Source organism: Odocoileus virginianus, chromosome 13, assembly GCF_023699985.2.
Source record: "Odocoileus virginianus isolate 20LAN1187 ecotype Illinois chromosome 13, Ovbor_1.2, whole genome shotgun sequence".
In the NCBI taxonomy this organism is placed as follows: domain Eukaryota; kingdom Metazoa; phylum Chordata; class Mammalia; order Artiodactyla; family Cervidae; genus Odocoileus; species Odocoileus virginianus.
In genome coordinates, this window is record NC_069686.1 from 33138754 (window position 1) to 33162490 (window position 23737).

The 23737-nt window shown below is 38.3% G+C and overlaps 1 protein-coding gene and 1 non-coding gene across 6 annotated transcripts in view; both read right to left on the bottom strand.

Moving 5' to 3' along the window:
• GALNT13 (polypeptide N-acetylgalactosaminyltransferase 13) overlaps positions 1-23737 on the bottom strand; it is a 600481-nt gene that overhangs the window by 218567 nt on the left and 358177 nt on the right. The gene's annotated exons all lie outside the window — the stretch shown is intronic.
• Positions 412-518, bottom strand: LOC139038126 (U6 spliceosomal RNA). The gene has a single exon (XR_011491069.1). It is a non-coding gene; the product is annotated as a U6 spliceosomal RNA (small nuclear RNA).

Below are 23737 nucleotides of genomic sequence, written 5' to 3' on the forward strand. Positions count from 1 at the left end.
TCATACATTGAAATGAATTAGCCATGGATTTACATGTATTCCCCATCCCGGTCCCCCCTCCCACCTCCCTCTCCACCCGATCCCTCTGGGTCTTCCCAGTGCACCAGGCCCGAGCACTTGTCTCATGCATCCCACCTGGGCTGCTGATCTGTTTCACCCTAGATAATATACATGTTTAGATGCTGTTCTCTTGAAACATCCCACCCTCGCCTTCTCCCACAGAGTCCACAAGTCTGTTCTGTACATCTGAGTCTCTTTTTCTGTTTTGCATATAGGGTTATCGTTACCATCTTTCTAAATTCCATATATATGTGTTAGTATACTGTAATGGTCTTTATCTTTCTGGCTTGCTTCGCTCTGTATAATGGGCTCCAGTTTCATCCATCTCATTAGAACTGATTCAAATGAATTAAAAATATGGAACACTTCACGAATTTGCATGTCATCCTTGCGCAGGGGCCATGCTAATCTTCTCTGTATCGTTCCAATTTTAGTATATGTGCTGCCGAAGCAAGCACTACTTCTTATTTTTAAGAGCTGTAGGAATTGTATTGAACCTTTCAGAATTATGGGTGGTTTCAATGTTTCCCAATTCCTTAACATTTATATTCACAGAAAGAAATTTCATCATTTTCAATGCATACATGCAACAAAAGCCTGGGCAACAGGAAAGAGATTCTTTCATAACTGAAAGCTTGGAGCCTCAAGTAAAATGAAGCGCTTAATTTTGCAAGGTCTTTTATATGTTTCTATATACATTGTGTTATACCTTCCAAAAGTTAAGTTCCTATAAGTCATAATTACTTGACTAATTAAAAAAAATTTCTTTTTACAAAGTGTTAGTCACTCAATTGTATCTGACTCTTTGTGATCCCGTGGAATGCAGCCATCTAGACTCCTCTGTCCATGGAATTCTCCAGGCAGAATACTGGAGTGGGTAGCCATTCCCTTCTCCAGGGGATCTTTCCAATCTAGGGATCAAACTCAGGTCTCTGGCATTGCAGGCAGATTCTTTACCATATGAACCACCAGGGAAGTTGATAAACACTTGCCACAAACACCTTTGTTATAAATTCAGGTATACTTGGGCTCCCCAGGTGGTGCTAGTGGTAAAGAACCTGCCTGCTGATGCAGGAGACAGAAGAGACACAGGTGTGACCCCAGGGTTGGGAAGGTCCCTTGAAGGAGGGCTTTGCAAACCACTTCAGTATTCTTGCCTGGAGAATCCCCTGGACAGAGGTGCCTGGAAGGCTACGGTCCATAGGGTGGAAAAGAACCGGACATGACTGAAGTGACTTAGCACGCAGCATGAACAGATCTTGTATTCATCCTTGGCCTATTTGCTGTCATAAACATTCCTTGCTCCTGTTTTCTTTGATGTATTGGGGTGGGCATAACAGGAGGGTTACTGAGCAGGACTTTTTCCCAGGACTCCTCTGCTTGGTGGTTTCTGTTTGAAACATGCCATGAGGACCCTGGGTGGGGAGTGCTATGCAGGAAAAAGGAGGAACAGGGAGCTTCTTTCTCTCTACTTCCCTAATCCCAGAGAAGACTACTCAGCCCCCTTCTGTAGTCGTGCACTTCATATATGCCTCACTTTCCTCATTATACTCTTTCACAATAAACACAACTAATACAGTAGAGTAGGGGTTTTTTTTAAAAGAGGAGGTTAATCTTATTTGCTTCTGTCTTTTCAAAAGGTGAAAGTGAAAAAGTGAAAAGTCACTCAGTTGTGTCCGGCTCTTTGCGACCCCCTGGACTGTAGCCTACCAGGCTCCTCCATCCATGGAATTTTCTAGGCAAGAGTACTGGAGTGGTTTGCCATTTCCTCCTCCGGGGGATCTCCCCACCCCCCAACCCGGGGATGGAATCCGGGTCTCCCGCATTGCAGGCAGATGCTTTACTGTCTGAGCCGCCAGGAAATCCCTTTCAGAAGGTAGTATTCTGCAAGTCACAAAATATATTTAATAAGATGTTGATGTATGAAAACTTGACGAGACAGGCTATTGTATTAATCACCAGATCAATTTCCCAATCATAATTCTATACTATTATAATCTGTAGTAGAGGTATAGAAATGTCAAGTTTTCTACATCTTTTTTATATTTTCAGTTGGTTTTGGTTTTCAAGCTTGTGGAGCCAGGACAAATAAATGAGTTAGGGTTAGGGAAGGGAAAGAATGTAAGAAAATTGGTCTACAAGTCATTCTATTATAACACATTCCTCTTGAACATAAGTGGCATCATTTTATTTTGATATATTTGAGAAGGCTTTGTGTCTGGAAATTCTATGTTTACATCTTCATTTTGCCATTCAGGATCTGTAAGCAAACTCTTGAAGTTTCAGTTTTGTCATCACTTAATTTGAGTAAAACTGCTTGAAATATCTATATTCTGGGGGTTTTGAGGAAATGAATGAAATCATTAAGGATTTATATGAATGTAATTTTTATTATATTCTTATATTATAAAGCACTATATATGAGATGGGCTTCCCTGGTGGCTCAGATGGTAAAAACTCTGCCTGCAGTGCAAGAGACCCAGGTTTGATCCCTGGGTCATAACCCACTCCAGTATTCTTGCCTGGAGAACTCCAAGGATAGAGGAGCCTGGCAGGCTACACTCCGTGGAATCACAAAGAATTGGATATGACTGAGTGACTAACACACACATATATGAGATACTTTAAGTAAGGTCTTATAATTACTTGGCTCAGCCTTACTGCTGATAGGATTCTGATCACAGCCATGTTAACTCATCTTTTATTCTTAGTTTCTGTGCCAAGCATCTGTTTTATTCTTTACTTACAATGCAGTTTCAATAGGTTTGGTGCCTAGACCATCCTGGCTTGAAAACTGCTTTACTTCTTTGTCCAGTGTAGCAGTGTGGAGTAAAAGAGTCCTGCCTCTTTCCCTTTTAGTTCTTTAAAGTCACTTACTGTTATAATATGAAATTTCTGTGGCTGGCTGTGGCTGTATGCTATTTAATCTTCCTGTTTCCTTACCTTAATCTCTGCTTATGATTTTCTGCTAAAAGATCTCTAAAGGTGAATTTCTGCTGAGATCTCTGCTTGTTGCCTGCTCTTCAATATCCATGAGTTAAGTCTGTTAACTTGTGTTCCCTCCTATTACTAAAGCTGGAATAGCTCCCTACTGCTTACTTCATATTGTCACCCTGCTTATTTAACTTATATGCAGAGTACATCATGAGAAATGCTGGACTGGAAGAAACACAAGCTGGAATCAAGATTGCCGGGAGAAATATCAATAACCTCAGATATGCAGATGACACCACCCTTATGGTAGAAAGTGAAGAGGAACTAAAAAGCCTCTTGATGAAAATGAAAGAGGAGAGTGAAAAAGTTGGCTTAAAGCTCAACATTCAGAAAACTAAGATCATGGCATCTAGTCCCATCACTTCATGGCAAATAGATGGGGAAACAGTGGAAACAGTATCAGACTTTATTTTTCTGGGCTCCAAAATCACTGCAGATGGTGATTGCAGCCATGAAATTAAAAGACGCTTACTTCCTGGAAGGAACGTCATGACCAACCTAGATAGCATATTAAAAAGCAGAGACATTACTTTGCAAACAAAGGTCTGCCTAGTCAAGGCTCTGGTTTTTCCAGTAGTCATGTATGGATGTGAGAGTTGGGCTGTAAAGAAAGCTGAGTACCGAAAAATTGATGCTTTTGAACTGTGGTGTTGGAGAAGACTCTTGAGAGTCCCTTGGACTGCAAGGAGATCCAACCAGTCCATCCTAAAGGAGATCAGTCCTGGGTGTTCATTGGAAGGACTGATGCTGAAACTGAAACTCCAATACTTTGGCTACCTCATGTGATGATCTGACTCACTGGAAAAGACCCTGATGCCGGGAGGGATTGGGGGCAGGAGGAGAAGGGGACGACAGAGGATGAGATGGCTGGATGGCATCATCGACTCGATGGACATGAGTTTGAGTAAACTCTGGGAGTTGGTGATGGACAGGGAGGCTTGGTGTGCTGCGATTCATGGGGTTGCAAAGAGTCGGACACGACTAAGCGACTGAACTGAACTGACTTACTTCACCCTATAGAGAATCTGATTATCAAAACTTGTATTCCTCATCTAGGGCTAGGCCATCTCCTCCTGTAGTCAAACCCTGATTTAAAAAAAAAAAAGAAAAAGAAAAAGCATCATGATAAGAAAGAAGTGCTAAACAGCAAACATTTATTGAACACTTAATTACATAGCAGACATTGTACCACAAGTTTTCGATGGATCATCTCATTTGACCTTGACAACGAAGTGAAATCTGCAATGACACAGGTTAAATATCAGAACTAAGAGAAGGCTATGAACTTATAAATGGTTTCATTCTTCAAAAAAATTCCAGAAAATAAATGTATTCACACAATTAATTAGTCAGAAAGTTCCCTTATTAAGGAGACTAGGTTGTTTTGTTGTCTCAGAACAATATATATCATAACATAGAAAGACTGCTTGCTTATCCATTGACCTCAAAACTTTCCCCTCAATATAGCCACCAGTATTAAACGACTACATCACATGCTGATGTCAACTACAAATTGGCACTTACCAAGAACATTGCCAATGACTGCACAACAATGACATTTGCCATCTGCCTCTATGGAGATTGAACCCCTGCTGTTACAGCTGTTGACCTTCAGCAGCTCCTGCGGGAGTTCAGGGTGGAGTGAGGCACTCTGCTCCAGGGAATCCCATGGGACAGGTCTTTAGATAGTTGGGTGTTCTTAGGATCAGATTTTATGACCTCAATCCTTGCATCTCCTCATATCTAGAGAAGCACTAAATCGCTTCATGTGACATCAGATCCTCACACTAACAAAAAACCATTTGCAAAACACATGCTTAATGTATTGAACTCCCCCTTCACTAAAACTTTATCTATTGACCTTCCCTTCTCAGAGCTGTCTGAGATGCTGTCTCCCAGGCTGCAGTTCTCATTTTGCCCCCAAATAAAAATTAACTCTCAGCTTGTGCATCTTTTTAGTGGACACTAACCAGTCACAATAAGATTCCTGCATTAAAAGACCTGTCTTAAGCCACTTAAGCTCAGACTCCCAATCTCTATAAATATCTATCTTTGCTTCCCTTTCCTAGACTTCTAGAACTGTCTGTTAAGGTGGTGGTTATTCTGTGGTCTTCTATGGACTCTTCATAGTACTCATAAAAATAATTAAGAATTATATGTTACATAATAATATGATATATAATAATATAATTATTCTTATAATAATTATAACTTTAATCCTTATAAGATTCCAAATTACTCCAATTTGATAATGACAACCTGAACATCAGTTAAATAACTTGATTCTAAGGGACAGACATGGGTTTCAAACCCTGGAAATCTGACATTAAGTTACATAAGTTAAGTTACATTAAATTAGAAAGAGAAAAACAAATATCATGTATTAATGCATATACATGGATCCTAGAAAAATTGTACTGATGAACCTATTTTCAGGGCAGGAATAGAAGTACAGACATAGAGAACAGAATAATGGACAAAGAAGGAAGAAGATGCAGGGAAGAAGAGAGGGGGAAGAATTGAGGGAGTAGTATTGCTATATGTACACACTACTCTGGGTCTCTTGAGCATGGAGGGCTTTTTGTTCACCATCTCATAGGCAAGACTTCAGTCTCCATGACCTTCAGTGACTTCCAAATAGCAGAACAGTTACTAGTGAAAGGAGGAGCAACTACAAAACCATCTGAAGCTAGATTAAGTGGATGAGAGAGGCTCATCAAGATTAGAAGACCTAACTGCTAAGACCCTGCACAGAACCCCAGTTTGGAAAATTTCCAGAAGAAAAAAACCACGCGAGAATGTTACTCCCTTGAACCTTATCCCATATCCCTGCCTGACTATATAACCTCACCAAGGAAGGTACACATTTCCTGAGGCACAAGCATACTGTGCCTTCACCTAGCAAAGTAATAAAGCCACTCTTTCCTTCTTCTCCATGGCTCTATTTCCATATTTCTGTTTGGCACAGATGCACATAGAGCCAAGATTTTGGCAACACTATTGTTGGCTACATGTTAGCAAGGTAATGCTCAAAATCCTTCAAGCTAGGTTTCACAGTACCTGAACTGAGAAATTCCTTATTTACAATCTGGATTTAGAAAAGTTAGAGAAACAAATTGCCGTTGATCCACTGGATCATAGAAAAAGCAAGAGAATTCCAGAAAAACATCTGCTTCATTGACTATGCTAAAGCCTCTGATTGTATAGATCACAATAAACTGTGGAAAATTCTTCAAGAGATGGGAATACCAGACCACCTGACCTACCTCCTGAGAAACATGTATGGAGGTCAAGAAGTAACAGTGAGAACAGGACATGGAACAACGGACTGCTTCCAAATTAGGAAAGTAGTACATCAAGGCTGTATATTGTCACCTTGCTTAATTAACTTCTATTTAGAGTACATCATGAGAAACGCTAGGTTGGATCAAGCAAAAGCTGGAATCAAGATTGCCAGGAGATATATCAACAACCTCAGATATGCAGATAACACCACACTTACGGCAGAAAATGAAGAGGAACTAAAGAGCTTCTTGATGAAAGTGAAAGAGGAGAGTGAAAAAGCTGACTTAAAACTCAAGATTCAAAAAACTAAGATCATGGCATCTAGTCCCATAACTTCATGGCAAATAGGTATGGAAACAATGGTAACAGTGACAGACTATTTTCTCAGGCTCCAAAATCATTACATATGGTGACTGCAGTCATGAAATGAAAAGATGCTTGCTCCTTGGAAGAAAAGCTATGACAAACCTAGAAAGCATATTAAAAAACAGAGACATCACTTTACTGACAATGGTCTGTATAATCAATGCTATGGTTTTTCCAGTAGTCACGTATGGATGTGAGAGATGGACCATAAACAAGGCTGAGTGCCGAAGACTTGATGCTTTTGAATTGTGGTGTTGGAGAAGACTCCTGAGGGCCCCTTGGACTACAAGAAGATCAATCCAGTCAATTCTAAAGGAAATCAATCCTGAATATTCTTTGGAGAGACTGATGCTGAAGCTAAAGTTCCAATACTTTGGCTACCTGATGCAAAGAGCTGACTCATTTGAAAAGACACTGATGCTGGGAAAGATTGAAGGCAGAAGGACATGGGGATGACAGAGGACAAGATGGGTGGATGGCATCACTGACTCAATGGTTATGAGTTTGAGCAAGCTCCAGAAGATGGTGAATGACAGGGAAGCCTGGCATGCTGCAGTCCATGGGGTTGTAAAGAGTTGGACATGACTGAGCAACTGAATGACAACTCTCAACTAAAAAGATGCACAACTTGAGAGTTGCAAGGTAAGTTTGATTGGGGGCAAAAGGAGGACTGCAGCCTGGGAGACAGCACCTCAGATAGCTCTGAGAGGCTGCTCCATAGGGGTAGTGCAGGAAGGTAAATATGTAAGATATTGTGAAGGAGGAGTTCAATGCAATCAAGCACTTATTTTACAAAAGGTTTTCTGCTCCTCATGAGGAGCTGATGTCACCATGAAGGGAATTAATGCTTTTTTAGATATGAGGAGATACAAGGATTGGGATCATGAATTCAGGTACTGAAAATACCTAACCATCTAAAGACCTGTTTCAATAGTTTCCCTGGAACACTGAATGCCTCACTTTCCATTCTGAATTCCCCTTAAGGAGTGTCAAAAGCCAGCAACTGCAGCGGCATCAGTTCAGTTCAGTTCAGTTGCTCAGTCGTGTCCGACTCTTTGCGACCCCATAAATCGCAGCACGCTAGGCCTCCCTGTCCATCACAAATTCCTGGAGTTTACTCAAACTCATGCCCATCGAGTCGGTGATGCCATCCAGCCATCTCATCCTCTGTCATCCCCTTCTCCTCCTGCCCCCAATCCCTCCCAGCATCAGGGTCTTTTCCAATGAGTCAACTCTTCGCATGAGGTGGCCAAAGTATTGGAGTTTCAGCTTCAGCATCAGTCCTTCCAGTGAACACCCAGGACTGAACTCCTTTAGGATGGACTGGTTGGATCTCCTTGCAGTCCCAAGGGACTCTCAAGAGTCTTCTCCAGCAGCAGCATAGGTAGATGGCAAATTCTTGTTGTTGTTACTTTGTTCAGTCCTTAAGTCCTGTCTGACTCTTTGCAGCCCCATGGACGACAGCAAGAGAATTCCAAAAAACTATCTATTCCTGCTTCATTGACTACGATAAAGCCTTGACTGTGTGGATCACAATAAACTGGAAAATTTTTAAAGAGATGGGAATACCAGACCACATTACCCATCTCCTGAGAAATCTGTATGCAGGACAAGAGGCAGCAGTTAGAACCAGAACAGACTGGTTCAAAACTGGAAAAGGAATACCTCAAGGCTGTAGAAGGTCACCCTGCTTATTTAACATATATTCAGAGTGCATGTGCGGAGAAGGCAATGGCAACCCACTCCAGGACTCTTGCCTGGAGAATCCCATGGACGGAGGAGCCTGGTAGGCTGCAGTCCATGGGGTCGCGAAGAGTTGGACATGACTGAGCGACTCCACTTTCACTTTTCACTTTCATGCATTGGAAAAGGAAATGGCAACCCACTCCAGTGTTCTTGCCTTGAGAATCCCAGGGACGGCAGAGCCTGGTGGGTGGCCATCTATGGGGTCACACAGAGTCAGGCATGACTGAAGAGACTTAGCAGCAGTAGCAGAATGCATGTGTGCATGCTAAGTTGCTTCAGTCATGTCCTATTCTTTGTGACCCTATGGACCATGACCTGCCAAACTTCTCTGTTCATGGGCTTCTTCAGGCAAGAATTCCAGAGTCAGTTGCAGGGCCCTCTGCCAGGGGATATGGAGAGTTAAATACAAGATTGTAAAGAGATTATATTCCCAAAATATCTGCTATTTTACCTCTTTCTTGATAAGATAAGGCCCTTTCTCATTTAGGGAAGAAACTGCCTTCAGTTAGGTAGACTTCTTAGATAAGGCACTTGTGGAAGCAGAAAAGGAGCCTAAGGTGTACCTTCCAAGGAAACAAAGGAAAACAGTAACTGCTTTGAATGAGATAAGGGAAAACTTTACTTTGCTCCAGGGAGGTGGGCACTTGAAGTGAGAAAGATTAAAGCAGAGAGTAAACAGGAACTGGGAGAGGAAATGAGCAAGTAAAATGATGAGAGGCTAAAGTGACCTGTGGACTTTCCTCAGGAGGTGATAACTGCAAGAGATTTTAAAGGTGAGTTATGTCTTAAGTGGAGAAGGAAATGGCAGCCCACTCCAGTATTCTTGCCTAGAAAATCCCATGGATGGCGGAGCCTGGTAGGCTACCATCCATGGGGTTGCAAAGAGTCGGACACGACTGAGTGGCTCACTTTCACTTTATGTCTTAAGTAGGGCTTCCCTAGTGACTCAGGTGGCAAAGAATCCACTTGCAACGCAGGAGACCTGAGCTTGATCCTTGGGTCAGGAAGATCCCCCAGAGAAGGAAACAGCTACCCACTCCAGTGCTCTTGACTGGAAAATCCCATGAGAGGAGCCTGGTGGGTTACAGTCCATGGGGTTGCAAAGAATTGTACTGGACTGAGCAACTAACACTATGTCTACATTTGACTACAATGTTATAATGCAACCCCATTTCCCTCTCTATCATCCATTAAATCTGTCCAATGCATAATTGCACTACATTGGTGATTACATAAATTTGTCTCTCATTTAAGAAAGAAGCCAGGTATAGTATCTGGATTGGATTGTGAGGAAGAGAAAGCAGTCACAAAGGAGTAAATCCCCCAGGGAACTGAATCAATCTTGGAAAGACTGTTCTTTAGGGTTGAAGCTAACTTATCTTGACTTTAACAGATTGGGTACACTAAGTTGACATCTGGTTTATGTTAAAAAATAAAACTTATATTAGATTTATTTCTACCAAATAAGTGGCAACCATATACTCCTACCGGTGTTACTTGAATGTTAATAGTTGCTACACAATCTCTTTTTTCCAGTACATAAAAATAAGTATTGTACAAGAAAGTTTTATATTCTTTGTATTATGTAGAACTCTCTTTAATTTTGGAAATGAACTATAATTCAACTCTATATCTAAAAGCAAAAGAATACCATTCAAGTAGGTCTTATGGCCTTTGTTGTTTTGGAACATGAATTTAGAAGCTTGTTCTCTTTCTGTGACCTCTGAATATAATTCTTTCATGTTACTGAAAGTACTTAACAATGAGTTGTCTAAAATGTGTTTCTCAAATGTGGTAACTATAATTAAAGTGACTTTGCAACAAAATCACTCAGTGTTGTCTTTTATAAGCTTAAACTTTCACATTTGCTAGTAAAAATAACACTGATTTCAATGTGCATGGAATCTCAAACAAGTTTTACTTCCACCCTCATTTATGGCCTCATTCAAGTCAACTGACCACTCTGAGCCTTATGGTTTTCACTTCTCTGAGATAATAAAACCACCACACAGGTTGGCAGGCAGGGACTCTGATTTTGACATTATGATGATGATGCTGACATCATGAGTCATCAATCCCGATGAGTCCTCCTTCAGCATCTTTCTTATTCTTTGCTGCTACTATGTCTACATAGATGATCATCAACCCTTCTCTAAGTTATTGCATGGAATCAATACAGTGCATTTAGGGGACATTTTGGCTCTCAAAGTGTATCCCTCTCATAGCAGACCAGAATGCAAATCTAAGCATTTATTTATTCAAATATTTTGATGGCTCTTAACTGTCTAGTGTTAAATGCTATAAACGCTCTTCCTGGCTTAGTGTCACATATATTACCCTCTCTTCTCACTATGGCCTTTAACTCCTCAGCAATATTGAACATCTTAAAGGTCCTTCAAGAAACATAGCTCTCTCATGCCTTCATCTTTTTCAGTCTCTAGAATTCCTTGTATTTGGACTGCTGTCTTCCCTGAAGTGCTCACACACGTTATTCACCATAGGGCTCAAGTCACACTTCCTCAATGAAACCGTATTTCCTCCCAGGACATCCAACTGCTCAATCACCTAAACTCCCAGAACATTTTATACATTTATCCCCCTTTCCTCCTACATAAAATTTTTTCATAGCAAGAATGGAGTCATTCTGAAGTGTGTGAAAAGCTCTCTGTGGTACTGTAGCTACTGTTTCAAGAAAAGGTTTGAAATGTTCCCAGAAAAGATTCCTTTCTTCTCAGTATTCTTCTGATGAGACTTTCTAGCTAAATAATTCTCTGAATCTAAAATAATCACTTGCTTATCAAATACACACACAGAGATACATATTATAAAACATTCTTGAGGAAAGATAGAGTAATAGATAATAAAAGAAAGTTCAATTGGTGAAGTGGGGCTCTATATGCAGAATGAATCATGATGGATATTGTTTAAGCCAAACTCTGTGTCAAGAGAAGTGCTGGCAAGGGGCGAAAGCATTGCCATGGGGCGCCTAGCAACAAGCAGAAGACAGATACTAACAGAAAACTGGTAATATTTATGGGACCTAGTATCAAGGAACAAGGATCAAAACTAGGGAATGAATTCAGATTTGGAAGAACTCAACATCTGAAAGCTTAGAGAAAGAAAAGAACTCACTCATTAAAAAAAAAAATAGTTTTCTGCTTTATTGGGCCAAACATATTAACACACAAGTACAGGAAATGTGCTCAGTTTATGGATTAGAGGATAATATATGAACTAGATCTTTGGATCAAAGTGGTAATTGAAAGTGATACACAGGGTCAGGCAAAATGTGAAACAAATTTTTCAACTAGAATTAGGGCCACAACTAGCTTATGCTTTGTGTGGTTAGAAAAATGTGTGAGTTCTAGGCAGTGGAATCGTGCTACCACAGACTTAAAAGCAAATTAGGCTTTTGTGCCCAGAAAGAGGCCCTCTTTCTTCCAGTGAGACATAGCCCTCACCAAGGTGTACAACACTGTTAGGAGACTGCATCACTCATTCCTTCCGGTGGATGACTGTGCCGCGCACACCATGGACCACCCTACAGGGGTGCCCTAAGCCTTGGCATATTTTACATATCCTCATTTACAGAGATGATTAATTCTATTTTCAGAAGCACAGTTGTATCTTTAACAGTGGGGATAGAATGAATAGTGGGGCAGAAAATCAGACAGGTTATTGCACTTTATTTGAATGGGGTCAATGTGGAAAGCCTATCTATATGGAGTAAAGTATGTGGGCTTTGTGAGAATTCATTTTTTTCACTTTGGCTTAGACAGTGTTTTCATTTATTTCTAGCTTTCTTTACTATCAGGCACTTTATATCTATATATCCATCTATATTTACTTATAAAATACATGTTATACTCAATAATACTCCATGAAATTAAATATCATAGATTTCTAACACTAAAGAAATGCTTCAGGAAACAATTATAAGTTGTTCCCCTATCACAGAACTTAAACACCATGTTATATATTTTTACAAAAATATTTTAAATCCATGAATGAGAACAAAATTAAGATCAAAGTCTCATGTGTGAAACAAGTGAAGAAATCAAACAGAAACCAAGCTTCATTATCTACTAAGATAAAATTTAAAAATATCAAATAGCAATGGCAAGGCTTAATCATTGTCAAATTAAGTATCAATTAAAAGACTACACATCATGAATTTCTTTTGTATTTCTCCCACCCATTTTTAAATAAGAAATGCTTCCTTTTCTCTCTATATTATTTCTCATTGAGTACAGTCATTTCTATCAATGGCAACAATGTGCACATCATTTTGGGAGAAGAGAGTTTTGTCTGATTTTTCCACATCTTTGGACTCAGGTCATCATTTGGGGGCAAGAGTACAACTGAAGAAATGTTTTGTAATTCATAGTGCACCATAACAGGAGGCTCATGATGCTGATTTATGTTATTACTAATGTTAATGTTGACCACTTGAATAGGGTGGAGTCTGCCTGGTTTCCCTAATGTACGGTGTTTTCCTATTGTAACAATAAGTACCTTGTGAGGAGACTACTCGAGATTTTGTAAAAATGTTATATCTTTATCAAAATCTAACTCCTAATTATATCAACCAAGGCTATAATATACTGCATATTTTTCACATATTTCAAGGTGTGGTCTCAGTAAATTTCTAGGTGTAACATAGCTGATTTAAAGGTAAATGCAGACACAATTTTATAACATACTGACAAATCTCTGGACTATAAAAGTTGTACCAATCTGCATTCTCATCTCAGTGCTTCACAGTTTTGTTTTCCCGTAGTTTTGCAAACAGAATGTGGTACCAAACTCACAATTTTTTACCAGTCTGATGGGTGGGTAAAAATATCTCAGTCACTTTAACACGTGTTTCTCTAACTAGGAATGAAGTCAAACATTCTTCAATGTGTTTAATATGCTTAAAAGTCAACTTTCTGTGTGTGTATTTATGAATCCGTTCTAGTTTTTTGTCCATTTTTGCTTTGAAGGCATCTTGTTTCTTTGCTTCTTTGTTTTGTTCTGCGTCCCTGGAATTTTCAGAACACTTTAATTATAGAGATAATGATTCTTTTATCTGTGATATACCTGCTGATATTTTCTATCAGTTTGATAGTTGTATTTTTATTTTACTTATATTTTCCCATGTGAAAGCCTTTTTATATGTATTCAACTGTATTGCAATATTCTTTCATGTATATGAATTATAATGAAAAATAGGTCATTTCTCTCTACCAAGTTTATAGAGGAATTCAGGTTTTTTTTGTTTTCTTTTTTAAATTTAGATTGCTGATTGACATGGTGCTTATGCTTTAGTATGGTGTGAGGAATGGATCCAATTATATATTTTCAAAATAACTAAGCAATTATTATTATTATGACCAGACAGTGATTTTAAGATGTCACTTTGTTATCTCAAACATTCATTTATTTTTCTTATCTATCTCTATACATATCATTTCATTTCCTTGTCTGTTTATCTGTGATCCACTACTGCACTCTTTTAATTATAGAGCTTTAGGCTATGTTTCATTGAATGGTAAGCCTAGTTCTCTCTTATAGCCTTTTTTTTTTTTTTTTTGGCATTGTTATTCTGGTCTGTTTATTCTCTGTGTGAGGCTCTCTATCCATCTTATGTTAATGTATTTCAGAGTATCAGTATACTTCCCATTAAATTTTGAAGCATGATTATTAACTAGAGTTTGACTTTTAATTGTTTTTCTTAATTTTTTCTTTTAGTGAAAAATTTAAATACTATGAAGTATATAAATTGCATGTGCTCTTCTGTATAACACATTATATTCTCTTTCAGTCTCTCTTCACACACATGCTCACACAGTAAAAAAAAGAAAAAAAAAATTAAACTTCTTGTTTTATCTAAAATATCTGAAGAAGAACCTTATTACCAAGCATCTTCTGAATTGCAATGAATACCTAAAGTCAAAGCAATCTCCATATATCAATTCCTCCCTTCTCATCATTAACATCTCATAAATGCCCAGAGCCTCAATTGTTATTGCTAAATGTAACATAAGATATCATGCTTCAGTGACTGCAAGCAATATCAAAATGTCACATATATCTATTCTAAATTTCAATATAATGTTAGTTAAGAGCAGCTATTACTATTAAAGAATGAGAATCCTGGATGATAAATACTTTACCTGTAATAAGATAATTTTCAAATGATTTATTAAAAATGAAGTAATGAATTCAAGCAAAGTAGATCACTATTCATCTACAATCACTTAGTGAAGAGAAATAGTGACTATAATTGCTGCCAAATAGGTTCAGTATCTGTCCAGTAGCCTTTGCATGTTGTTGATATCTATTTTATTAAGATATCTAAAACATGGTACATGTTCATTAATTTCTTTATTAAAAGAATTCAGATCTGTATTCTGTTAAGAAAGGACTAAAAAACAAATTGAATATAAGTACAATGTGTTTTTCTTTTAAATCATATCCAAGATTTAACACCACTTGATTAAATACTTTATGATGAATACATTTATACTTTTATATGCTAAGGAAATTATAGATATTATCCTCAAATAAATTAACAAGGAGCTACAATTTCACAGTTTAGAAAAGCATTTTAAAAAATAAGCATTTCTCCTTTACCACACACAATCTCTGGATTAGACCCATAAATTTTTCATAATTTAGTCTTCTTTATGATTTGTTCAAGGTCTTTCTAGGTGACACAGTGGTAAAGAATCTGTTGACCAATGCTGGTGATACAGGACATGCCAGTTCAATCCCTGGGTCAGGAGTATGCCCTGGGGAAGGAAATGGCACCACCACAAGTATTCTTGCCTGGAAAATCGCATGGACAGAGGAGCCTGGCGGGCTAGAGTCCATGGGGAGGTGAAGAGTCGGTCACGAATGAAGTGACTGAGAACCGCACACGATCATTCAATCAACGTGCTCCTTTGCTTCGTTCTTAAATACTTTCTGAACAAAGTTGGGGGCGGGGGGAGGAAAAACTGTTTGCCTCTCGTTGGTTCACATATGTAGCTCCTACCCTGCCAATTTTGCTCTCTTGTTCATAAACCTACTCCATGCACTCCCACTTGCTCAGTCAGTCCCTACTTGAAGGGACAACATATGTGCACTGATTCTATTTTTCCCCTAACTTCTCTTCCTGAAGATAATCACATTGGGAGATTGAGCTGCTATTGCAACCCCTGTTTCATTTACTTTCCAGATGGTTTAGACTCCTGGAACCAGCATTGGAATTCACTCTTTGGGACAGTTAACCCAATTTCCTTTCCAGAGAATTACATCCATGGAGACATTCAGCCCCATGATGTACGGAGCAGAGAAGGAAGCTAGCAAAAGAGGAGGGGAAATGACTGATATCAAGATTAGGTCTCACTAAGGAACAAAACCCCCAAGAAACCATGCTTCTTGCTACATGAGCAGAGTTATGCAGGAGTGTGTATTTCCTCTTCCCTTGTTTTACATTATATTTGCAATAGTATCTACAGAACCACAGACAAGGAAGGTGCCTTTCAGAGTATCTAACAACTTTAATGTCAGGGAGGGAAAACTGCTTCACAGACAAAGAAAACAGCCTGGTAAAATCTCTCAAATACTTGGTGGGTGGCTTTGCTGTGACCAGAATTTAGGTCTTTGAACTCTCTGAACAGTGAGCTCGCTTTTTCTGTGTGTCTAGTAGCTACTGGGGGAAATTCCCCCATGAAATGTCAGTACCAAGTGCTTTGCATGCTACACCTCCTTTTGAAATATATAACAGATTAAAAACAAAAGGGACAGGCTAGGTGAAAGTTCATTCAATGGTTTATCAAAAATAATTCTAGGAATTACTATAAGATACTTTTCTTTTATTTTTGTATAGTCTGTCCTTATCTGGTTTTCTTACCATTAAACTTTATCTCTCATAATATTGGCTGTTTAAGATATATGTTCTCATTGAAATGACATAGTAGTGATTAGGAAAAGCAGCAAAACTTTTCAAAAGCTTTTCTCATTGATCAATTTTTTTTTAATTCATTGAAAAATTTATTATAGAATCCTTTGGGAATTTAATTTTCACCTAGATTAAATACTTGATTGCAATAAGATTTCTTATGTAGGAAATATAGACTGAATACTCAGCGCTTTCTTCTCTAGGGAGAGTGAGATCAACCTGTGAATTGCACAAAGGGAGCAGGCAGGGATATAATAACCATATATAGAGAATAAATGATGAAAAGATAAAAAGAGGAGGCAAGAATAACATAAATGTATATAGAAAACAAATGGTGAAGAGCAAGGATAAAAATGTTCCCGAAATGTTAGTAAAAAGGCAGTTCCATCTTGCATTTAAATTTTTTCCCAACATAACAAGGCTTAAACTGAGACAACTATGGAGGAACTACAAGCTATTTCAGAGAAATGTTGGGGCGATTCCATTTCTTGGAGGACTATAGTACTGTAGCCTCTTTTGAAAAATGAAAGGCCACTTTATGCACTACTTCAATCTTATAAAAAGTAAAACACATGCCTTGATATAACAAGAGAAACAAGACATGTTTTTAGCCAAGACAAGAACAAAATTGTGTTAACATCAATCTCTGCATTTCAAAAGAGAATGTCTCCATAGCATAAGAAAGGCTTCGAGAGTAGAGTTAGTATCTAAAATCTAAAATATCTAAGATCTTTCATTTGTGGTTCAAGGATAAAATTTATGCTTGGGAACATACGGAACATTTGCTCATGGGGGAAACTGCCGAGTCAACAAGATTCTGGTACTTAATGAAGTGCACTGAGGCAGACATACCATAAAGTCAAAGATCAAGCATCAGAATCCACTATAGTCTATTCAGTGCACTATTAAATTCTATAATTTCATTTTTTACTATTTTTCTCTTAAAGACTTCAAAATAGTTTTTTTTCTTCCAATCCCCAAGTTTTTATTCAAACATATACCTGCTCTGGAAGCTGAGTATGAAGTATATGAGATGTTCTATCGTTCCTCACTTATTGAAAATTAGCATACTGCTTGCTGAGCACCATTTTGTCTTAGTGTATCAGGCATCTAGAGGTCATATGTGCCCACAGACTGAAATTTCAGCACTAAATATTTCAGGAAAATACAAACTCTGCTAAAAACCATCACTTCTCAGGTAGAGAGTGGCATTCTTCCAAGTCAGCATGGAATAGGGTATGACAATGGCACTTTCTGGGCCACAGACTATGAGAGTTAAAACCTTGTTAGTTTTAACTAGCTTTTTGGGAGTCCCAAAGAGCTCCCAAGGCCAAGACCACCTCCAAACAGCTCAGCTGGGAGCAGGATTGGGTTGGTGAGATGTGGCTTTATCATAAGTAGAAGCTGAAGTGGTTTATTTATAAGAGTCTTTTGAAAAGATGAAACCAAACTTGAGGCATGCTAGTGGTGCAAAACATACTATTAATGCAGATCTCTAACTGGTATTGCCTTAAAATATGCATAGCAAAATTTAAACATAAATTTAGATTAAAGTTTGGGAAGTGGTAATGTTGGAAAGATACAGACAGGTAAGGAGATTAGGAGGTATGCTTTGGAATCAGAATGCCTAGACTCAAACTTTGACTTAAAGGCTTCCTTGGTGATCCAATGGTTAAGAAACCATCTGCCAATGCAGGGGACACGGGTTCGATTCCTGGTCTGGGAAGATTCCTCATGCCCCAGAGTATAAACCCTCACACCACAACTACTAAGCCCAGAGCCCACGCTCTACCATGAGAAGCCATGGCAATGAGAAGCCTACACACTGCAATGAAGAGTAGCCCCACTCACTGCAATTAGAGAAAGCTCACACACAGCGATGAAGACCCAGCACAGCCATAAATAAATTAATTAAAAAAAAAGGGAAAACAACTTGACTCAAACCTTGACCGCATCATTTACTTGGGATAGCAAATTGGTACAGTGACCTTATCATCTTTCATCTTTTTTCATTTTAAAAATGGAATTAATTACAACACTTACATCATAAAGATGTTGGATCAAGTGAACTAAAATAGGTAAAGCACTTGGCATAGTGACTGAATCATTGTGAGAACTCAGTAAATGTTAGCTATTATTATGAGGACGATGATGATTAAAATAGGCTAGAAAGCTGATAAAAATTGAAGACATGCTTAATAGATACTTGGGTCTTGGAGATTAATTTTGATGTGTGGTGAAAAATATGGAGGAGTTTAAGATGACTTCAGATTTTCAAGTATCATTAATGGACATAAGCAATATCCTAAGAGGTGTGGAGGTATGAGAGAGGCAAAGGGAGAGATCATGCACCATTTTAGGTCATGTGCTGACTTTGAAGGAAGTAAAGAGATATGGAAAGCAAAGAATAAAATATTTGACTTCGAAGCTCTGGAGTTAGTCAAATGTTGAGACAGATAATGGGAAATTATCAACAGACGATGTATGATAACAAATGTGTCAAGAATGAATTCTAATGCTCATGAGGTGAGAGACAAAATAAATAATGGAGGAGCCTTGGAAAGAACTCAGAGAATTTAAATAAGATTCAAGAGAAAGAGATTTCATAGAAGGCATAGTCAGTAGCACATTGTAAGAGAAAGACTGAGAAGTTCCTGCTGGATGTCCCAATCCACAGACCCTCTGTAACACTCATAAGATGAATTTCAATACAGTATCCTGAGTGACAGAAAGATTACACTGAATAGAGTAATAATCTAAAGATAAGTAAGTAGACACAGCCAATGAAGACTACTTTATCAAAAATTTTGACTGTTGAGAAAAACTGAGAATAGTGCAACATATGGAAGATTGCAGGTTAAGTGAAGACGTATTTCTTCTGTGTCAGCTTACTTACCTGGTTGTTTATATGACAGAAGTGATGTCAGAGTGGTTGTAGGCTGAGGAAAAAGTCAGTAGGAAAGAAATGCAGTTACTTACATGTTTCTATCTATAGCTGATATAAGAATGTATAGAATTATCTCTTCACAGCTTCTGAGTAACTTGAATAAATATAATTCTGCTGAATGCCAGTGTCCCAGGATGACTACTGAAACTCCATGGTCAGATCATTTGGTTCACTGATCTATATATTAGACCTGCTACAGACTAGCTGCTTCACCAAATTTCTATTATTTTTATTTCCCAGAATCTAGTATCTGAACCAAACTCAGACATAAATCGAAGAAAGTAGGGAGGAACACTAAGTGATGTAAGTATGACGTAAATTAAATCTCTTATGATTATAGAGTGGAAGTGACAAACAGAATCTTGGAATAAGATCTGATAAACAGAGTGCCTGAGGCACTATGGGCAAAGGTTTGTAACACTGTACAGGAGACAGTGATTAAAACCATCCAAAGAAAAAGAAACGAACAAGGCAAAATGTTTGTCTGAGAAGACCTAAAAAATAGCTGAAAAAAGAAAAGAAACAAAAGGCAAAGGAAAAGGGAAAGATACACCCAACTGAATGCTGAGTTCAAAAGAATAGCAAGGAGAAAAAAAAAAGCTTTCTTAAGTGAACAATGCAAAGAAATAGAGAAAAACAACAGAATGGGAAAGACAAGAGATCTCTTCAAAAAAATGAGAGATAACAAGGGAATATTTCATGCGAAGATGGACACAATAAAGGACAGAAATGGTATGGACCTACAAGCAGCAGAAGACATTCAGAAGAGCTGCGAGCATACAAAGAACTGTACAAAAAAAGGTCTTAATGATTTGAATAACCATGATGTGTGATAAATCACCTAGAGTCAGACAGACATTCTAGAGTGTGAAGTCAAGTGGGCCTTAGGAAACATCACTATGAACAAAGTTAGTGGAGGTGATGGATTTCCAGCTCAGCTACTTAAAATACTAAAACATAATGCCATTAGAGTGCTGCACTCAATATGCCAGCAAATTTGGCAAACTCAGCAGTGCCCACAGGACCGGAAAAGGTCAGTTTTTGTTCCAATCTCAAAGAAAGGGCAATGCCAAAGAACGTTCAAACTACTGCACAATTATGCTCATTTCACATGCTAGTATGTAAGAGTTCTCACACTCCTTCAAGCTAGCCTTCAATAGTAGGTGAACTGAAACATTTCAGATGTATAAGCTGCATTTAGAAAAGGCAGAGGAACCAGTGATCAAATTGACAACATCTGTTGAATCATAGAAAAAGCAAGAGAATTCCAGAAAAACATCAACTTCTGCTTCACTGATTATGCTAAAGTCTTTGACTGTGTAGATCACAACAAACCGCGGAAAATTCTTAAAGAGATGGGAATACTAGACCACCTGACCTGCCTTGTGAGAAAACTGTATGCAGGTAAAGAAGCAACATTTAGAACCAGACAACTGGTTCAAAATTGGAAACAGAGTATGTCAAAGCTGCATATTTTCACTCTGCTTATTTAAATTCTATGCAGACTACATCATGTGAAATGCCAGGCTGGATGAGCTCAGCTCAGTTCAGTTCCTCAGTCGTGTCCAACTCTTTGTGACCCCCATGGACTGCAGCATGCCAGGCTTCCCTGTCCATCACCAACTCCCAGAGCTTACTCAAAATCATGTCTGTCGAGTTGGTGATGCCATCCAACCATTTCATCCTCTGTTGTCCCCTTCTCCTCCTGCCCTCAATCTTTCTGAGCATCAGGGTCTTTTCAAATGAGTCAGTTCTTTGCATCAAGTGACCCAAGTATTGGAACTTCAGCTTCAACATCAGTCCTTCCAATGAACACCCAGGACTGATTTCCTTTAGGATGGACCGGTTGGATCTCCTTGCAGTCCAAGGGACCCTTAAGAGTCTTCTCCATCACTACAGTTCAAAAGCATCAATTCTTTGGTGCTCAGCTTTCTTTATAGTCCAACTCTCACATACATACATTGACTACTGGAAAAAAATAGCTTTGACTTGATGGACCTTTGTTGGCAAAGTATTGTCTCTGCTTTTTAATACACTGTCTAGGTTTTTCATAGCTTTTCTTTCAAGGAGCAAGCATCTTTTAATTTCATGGCTGCAGTCACCATCTGCAGTGATTTTGCAGCCCCCCAAAATAAAATCTTTCACTGTTTCCATTGTTTCCTAATCTATTTGCCATGAAGTGATAGGAATGGATGCCATGATCTTAGTGTTCTGAATGTTGACCTTTAAGCCAACTTTTTCACTCTCCTCTTTCACTTTCATCAAGAGACTCTTTAGTTCTTCTTTGATTTCTGCCATAAGGGTGGTGTCATCTGCATACCTGAGGTTATTGATATTTCTCCCAGCAATCTTGATTTCAGCTTGTGCTTTGTCCAGTCCAGCATTCCTCATGATGTACTCTGCATATATGTTAAATAAGCAGGGTGACAATATACAGCCTTGAAGTACTCCTTTCCCAATTTGAAACCAGTCCATTATTCCAAGTCCGGTTCTAACTGTTGCTTCCTGACCTGCATACAGATTTCTCCAGAGGCAGGTAATATGGTCTGATATTCCCATATCTCTAAGAATTTTCCACAATTTGTTATGACCCACACAGGCAAAGGCTTTGGCATAGTCAATAAAGCAGAAGTAGGTGTTTTTCTGGAAATGCTGGTCTGGATGAAGAACAATCTAGACTTATGATTGCTGGGAGAAATATCAATAACCTCAGATATGCAGATGACACCACCCTTATGGCAGAAAGTGAAGAAGAAATAAAGATCCTCTTGATGAAAGTGAAAGAGGAAAGTGAAAAAGTTGGCCTAAAACAAAACATTCAAAAAACTAAGATCATGGCATCTGGTCCCATCATTTCATGGCAAATAGATAGGGAAACAAGGGAAACAGTGACAGGCTTTATTTTCTTGGACTTCAAAATCAATGCAGATGGTGACTGGAGCCACACAAGTAAAAGATGCTTGCTCCTTGGAAGAAAAGCTATTGCAAACTTAGACAGCATATTAAAAAGCAAAGATATCATTTGCCAACAAAGATCCATACAGTCAAAACTATTGTTTATCCAGTAGTCATGTATGGATGTGAGAGTTGGACCATAAAGAAGGCTGAGCACTGAAGAATTGATGCTTTCGAACTATTGGTGCTGGAGAAGACTCTTGAGAGTCCCTTGCACAGCAAGGAAATCAAACCTAAAGAAATTAACTGTAAATATTCATTGGAAAGACTGATACTGAAGCTCCAATAATTTGCCCACCTGATATGTAGAGCTGATTCATTGGAAAAGACGCTGGGAAAGATTGAGGGCAGGAGGAAAAGGGGATGACAGAGGATGAGATCATTGGATCACATCATTGGCTCAATGGACATGAGACTGAGCAAACTCTGGGAGAAAGTAAAGGACAGGGAAGCCTGGTGTGCTGTAGTCCATGGCACTGCAAAGAGTCAGACACGAATGAGCGACTGAACAACATCAACAAGGTATGGGATCCATATCTGCTGTTATATTCTGGTGTCCTGGAAGCTGAAGTGTCCCCATGCTCCCCACACTATGTCATTGTTAGATGTTTCCTGTTTTGGTGAATACTCTTGGTCTTTCATGGCAATATATACCTCCTAGACTCTCTAGGTGAGTTCTTATTCTGGATGATTTTTCTGTTGTCAACTTAGTCCATAGGTTTAGTCCAACAAATTCTGTTCACACACACTCTTCTGGAAATAATTCTTAAAATGTTTTTTACTGGAAAGTGTCATTTGTTTCTTTTCACTTCCTATTTTAAATTCCTCTCTGCACTTTTAATTCATTGCCTTTTTCTTTTTTTTTTTTTAGTCATGAGCATTCATTTTGCTTAGATCATGACAAATTAAAATTATTTTAATCTCAACATTGAATATTTTTTATTAGTAGAATGCTAATTCCTCATTAAGAGATTTTTTTGATAGCTATTTCTAAAGTTTTGTATGCATAAGGAAACCAAAAGAGTCGGCTTGAGCTATAAAATTCATGAGGCTAACAACTGCCAGTACATGTGTATAATATCATTTGATGCCATTGAAATCAATAGATACATATATTAGAATAAAACACATGATATACAAAATTAACTTATAAATTTTAAAATGTTAATAACAATTATGTTTTCTCTTAAAGGCACTAAACTGGTTTCCAATTGTATGCACAGATATAATCCCTTCAAGAAATAGTACTTTGCTCAATTTTATGTTTCAAAATAAGGGGTTAAATAGAAGTTATGTACTAAAGAGTGAGGATTTCATCATTAGAAATTGAATTTTAAATTTTATTTGATGATTTCAATGCTTTTGAAGATAGTGTTTACAAGAGTTAAGACAAATGATAAAGGCCTTTTGTATCCCTTACCCTTCATACTAGTATGTCTAATAGGAAGACAGAA